The sequence below is a fragment of the Mytilus californianus genome, unplaced genomic scaffold (assembly GCF_021869535.1).
Source record: "Mytilus californianus isolate M0D057914Y unplaced genomic scaffold, xbMytCali1.0.p SCAF_12, whole genome shotgun sequence".
NCBI lineage: Eukaryota > Metazoa > Mollusca > Bivalvia > Mytilida > Mytilidae > Mytilus > Mytilus californianus.
In genome coordinates, this window is record NW_026262604.1 from 62,758,118 (window position 1) to 62,764,267 (window position 6,150).

Here is a 6,150-nt window from a genome sequence, read left to right on the forward strand (position 1 = left end):
AAACAAACAAAAACCGAGGAAATCACATGAACTATAATAGGAGTGAGACCGGGCCCTCGGTCATAAAACTTCACTCGGTACTCGGAGTACAAAATTTGTGCTTGAAACACCAAATCCAGTATTTTGATTGGTTGATTTCTGAGTCTGAGTACTATAATCATGCTCGAAAGTTTTATGACCGCAAGGCCTGTTGTGTCGACAAAGTAAGCGTCTTCTGTAATACATGCATCACCCGCTAAGCAAATCAACGTTAAGTAAATATGTCACAGTCGGGAATAGGACACAGTAAATTTACAGATCAGACGAATCTTCTTGGATTAAAAGATCAGAGACAGTGAAAACATGTCGAGTATGAGTTGAGATGAGTTACTTGCATTTGCATCATTTGTTTATCACAAAACAAATCAACTCATATATGTTGCGTCACTTCGTCAAAGCTTTATACGTGCAAAAAAACAGCGTTGTGAACCTATTTTCTTCTTTCTTGTTTATTTACCAGACACAACAAGCAAAACATATAGCATTTTATTCATAAATTATTTTAGTCGCTACTTTTTTGTATTTCCAGTACCAGCAGAGCTTTGTTTGCTTACAATTCTACATGCATTGATTCAACAAAGTTTTTTTTATAACCAATTAGTAGATAATGTTTATCATAATATTTTTTTTTCATATGCTTTTTCAAATACACATCAGTTTTCTCGTTTCAGTGTATAATATTTTTCACTTCTATCAGAATTCTTCTTTTCATTTAAATTATTACGAACGTAAATGTTTGAAGCTCTTATAACTTTTCCATGTTAACTTTTCAATGCATATATTCTTCATTGTATGCTCCATTTTTGAGAAGTTTAACCAGGTGAGTCTTAATATATAGTCTTTTGTATTTGAAATGTAAAAATATCTATAAATATTCTAATTAGTTTCGATGTTGTTCCTATTTATCTATTAAAATCAAGCCGCTCCCTTTACCGTATATTAGACAAAGACAGTGGTCCGATGAATAAACTGTACTATGACGTTATGAATATGAACAGAGAACGTTTTCAGATAGTATTTTCCGGTCCATAATCTCAAATGTTGCTCTAGTGCCATAAGTTAAAATTGAATACGTCAAAATACGTACGTAATCATTCCAATATTCTAACTTACAATTAATGACTGAATCTAGTGTTGCTGCACAGGCTTCGTAACTGATGATCTTTTTATTTAAAAATAGGTTACCAGGAGTAAATGCTTTAATATGTCCAACAACGGTCTGAATAATCAATTGTATATAGCTCGTTACGTTCATAGATATAGGAAAATGTGGTATGAGTGCCAATAAGACAACTCTCCATCCAAGTTACAATTTATAAAAGTAAACCATAATAGGTCAAGGTACGGCCTTCAACACGGAGCATTTGCTCATACCGAACAGCAAGCTATAAAGGGCCCCAAAAATTACTAGTGTAAAACCATTCAAACGGACAAACCAGCGGTCTAATCTATATACAAACGAGAAACGAGAAACACGTATGAACTACATAAACAGACGACAACTACTATAATCAGATTCCTGACTTAGGACAGGTGCAAACATTTGCAGCGGGATTAAACGTTTTAATGGTACCAAACCTTCTCCCTTTTCTGAAACAATATTATAAAATCACAACATAGAAAAACATACTATAAAATATCAATTGAAAGGCTTAACTCAATCAAAAAACGTAAATTAACACACAATGAACGAATAAATTTGACCTGTGACACCTGAATGCAAATACACAGTTAATAAAAAATTACAAGGGATAAATAATTAAAGTCAAAAATAAATAAACAGGTTTAAACAAAGTTAAAGTATAATATCACTGTGACATTTCAAACAATTTATAGAAAATCATCACTTTTGAAGAAACCTGTGTCATATTATACACAGGTAAATGAAAATAATTATATATTTATACATTGCTGACTTTCATATGTTTAGATTCGAGCGTTCCTCATGAAACCCAGGAAATTGCTTTGGATGCTCTTTATTATGTGTAATTGACATTGTATAAATTATCCCAAATCAATACAACATAGTCAAATAATAGATTTAAAATGTTGACTTTGATATTCTGTTCGTTTTGGAAAAAATAAAAGATCATCTCATTTCTTTTAGTTATTACTAAACAGAAAATAGAAGGTTTGAATGATATAGGAAGAGTAATGCAAGGTATATTATGTTTCAACGCTACTTAAAAACATATGTAGACTTGAAAAGAGGCGAAATATATTCAAACTAATAAGTCAAAAATAAACTTAGAACGCCGTGGAAAAAAACCAAAAAAGACAAAAAGACAAACAACAGTACACATATAAACACAACATAGAAAACTAAAAAATGAGCAACACGAATCCCATCATAAACCGGGGATGATCACAGGTGTTCCGGGAGATCCTGCGCCACATGTGACAGTCGTCGTATAATGTACAATGTATACCATCGTGCATTGTTTTCTTACATTTTAATATAATACAAAATACACATGAATTTAATTGGTTCAAAACACATTTTGAAAAGTTAACCTTTATCAGTGTCTGATAATAAACTCATCATAGATACGAGGATTAAAAATGTATGGGCCAGACGCTAGTTTCGTGTACAAAAGACTTATCAATAACGCTCTAACCTGATGAGTAAAATAGGCGAAATAAAGTATGAAGTTATAGAGCACTTAGGACCCAAAATTTCGATAAATATGTTTTCAGTACAAAACACCATACTGTGACAGAAGATTATCTTTATTTCTTTTCAGATCAATAGCATATGTGAAAATTATATAGATATAAGAAGATGTGGTATGAGTGCCAATGAGACAACTCTACATTCAAGTCAAAATTAATAAAAGTAAACCATTATAGGTCAAAGCACGGTCTTCAACATGAAGCCTTGTCTCACACCGAACAGTAAACTATAAAGGGCCCCAAAAATTACTAGTGTAAAACAATTCAAACGGGAAAACCAACAGTCTAATCTATATAAAAAACGAGAAACGAAAAACACTTATGAACCACATCAACAAACGACAACTACTGAACATCATATTCCCAGCTTAGGACAGGTGCAAACAAATGCAGCGGGTTTAAACGTTTTAATGGTACCAAACTTTCACCCTTTTTCTGAAACAATAGTGTAACATCCCAACATAGAAAGACACACTATAAAATATCAACTGAAATAGCTTAACTCAATCAAAGGACATATTAACACAAGTGAACATACACTGAATAAATAAATTTGACCTATGATTCAATGTAAATACAAAATAAATAAACTAAGGTACAAATACCTGTTCAGTACCCAACACTGAAGTCTTTTAAAGAGTAAGTTTTTAATTAATACCTATGCCATTTACTAATATTTCTATACTAAGAAATCCTTTAAAAATGACGAAAATGAACTATTGACAATTGTGAATCTGAAACTGACGAATAGTTCAAAAAAGGAACATTAAAATTGATTTTCACAATACTAGTCCAAATAATTATCATGATTATGACGGTCTTGAAAGGCTATTTTAAATTAATACTGTGACGACGTCAAAATTATAAATCATCCGATATCAATTCAACATAGTCGAGTAATAGATTTAGAATGTTGACTTTGATATTTTGTTCGTTTTAAAAAAAAAATAAAAAATCATCTAATTGTTTTAGTTATTTTCTCAACAGAAAATAGGAGGGTTGAATGTCATAGGAAGAGTAATACAATGTATGTTATGTTAGTTGTTTCAAAGCTATTTTATAACATATTTAGACTAGGAGAGAGGCGAAATATACCAACGGGACATTCAAACTCATAAGTCGAAAATAAACTGACAACGCCATGGCAAAAAAAAAAGACTTGCAACAGTACACATAAAAAACTAAAGACTGAGCAACACTAATCCCACCAAAAACCGGGATGGACGCAGTTGTTCCGTGAGGGAAGGCAGATCCTGCTCCAGATGTTGCAGCCGTCGTATAATGTGCAATGTAAACAATGTGCATTATATTCTAACAACTTAATAAAATACAAAGTACACATGAATTTAATTGGTCCAAAACACATTTTGGAAATTTACCATTATCAGTGTCCAATAAGAAACTCATCATACATACGAGGATTAAAATTGTAAGGGCCAGATGCTCCTTTCCTGTACAAAAGACTTATCATTGACGCTCTAATCTGAAGAGTAAAATAGGCGAAATAAAGTATGAAGTCATTTCACTGAGGACCCAAAATTTTGATAAATATGTTTTCAGTACAAAACACCATATTGTGACAAAATATTATCTGTATTTCTTTCCAAATCAACATCATGTGCAAAAATTATATACCTGTTCAGAACCTAACACTGAAGTCTTTTAAAGGGTATGTTTATAATTTATACTTATGCTATTTACTAATATTTCTATATTAAGAAAGCCTTTCAAAATTACGAAAATGAACTATTGGCAATCATGAAACTGAAACTGACGAAAAGGTTCAAAACAATAATATTAAAATTGATTAGAAACGAAAGTTGATGATGTAAGAATTGAGATAAAAACAAAAGTATAATCATTAAAGTTGATTATATTACATAAAAGTAAATTTAGCATAAAACAATTTTCATATTCTAAAGTCCTACTTAGACTTATATACCTAAACTTGACGTTATGTTGAATAGTTTAGAACACCGTGAACAACCTCTGAATATTTAATGATTTATATGTTTAGAATTTTTACTTTCAAAGATACAATGAAATAAGTCTATAAATGTTTAAAATGTACATAAAATTAGGATAAAAATGCCGTTGTGTCCTTCTACATATGATCTACACATTAATTATAGACATTTGCACATTAACGGATATTTTATTTGATAATGAAACATCTATTTTTATATGTTGAACAGCATACTCATTTGCACCAATCCACTGTCACAAGCTGATATAGATATGGACTCACCACAAGAGTAAATAACATGAATACGGCAAAGAAGATGAGGATCGACTACCACATCGTCTTTACAACTTACTATATCGATTCAAGCACAAACAGTTGAGGTTTAGCAGGGGTCTGTCATTGTCAACTAATCGACACAAAATTATAAAATCATATCTCAACAACTTTCAGTTTATAGTGCTTCAACTTTTGCAGAGGAACTTAACGTTACTTAACAGTATATTTAATATGTCATGGGAAACACAGAAAAGAGCAGCTAACTCATTGACACTTATCTATTGTTGACGATTCACTTACATATAGCATGATCGTTAGGTTTATTATTTTTTAAATTAGTGATTTGTTATCTACAATGAAAGAGGCTCCAAAATACATCAAATGAATATTGTCACGTTTTATTTATTTATTGCTTGCATCGAGAGAATATATTTTGCTTTTATGGTTTTTTTTTCTTTTATGTGTCATGTTTTTGTGTTTTCTAGCGGGTTGCTATTTCTTCTACGTACTTTAATGTTTCTACTTATATTTACAAACTTTATTTCAACATAGCATATCCAATAACCAGAAAGATATCATTAAAGAAACAACTATCATGTTTCCAAATTTTGCTGTACGTAAACAGGTATAAATGATTCATCAAACAAACTTATATTTTAATTTTGATTTGATTATTATTTTGGTCACTTTTGAGTGACTTTCGATTTTATTCGCACACTTTTAAAGAACTGACATGTATTTCTAATTCACTAATTTATACAGCGGTGTAAAAAGAAATGCACACGGTGTCGAGCAAACAAAATATAAAATAGTTTACATGATTAAATTACGCATATCTATTCATTCCATTATATTGAAGTGAAGATATATTTACCTACAAAAAAAGAAATTTAAAGTATCATGAAGCAGGATTTGATTGCCCTTGAGAGTCGTTAACAGGGTTTAACTGATTATTATAAAGTTCGAGCCAAATGTCCAGTTCTTCATACATAAACTGTGAAATGGTAACAACAGACAAAGACTGACATTGACATTACAGTATACCTCTTCGATACTTGGCGAATAATAAATCGAAATAGACATGACTACAATTTTGTTTTGATTAACTAATTTTAACCATGGTTTGGCTTTTGATCTAACCAGAGCTTTTATGTCTGGATCATTACAACAATTTGTTTTTTTTATGGAATTCTTAT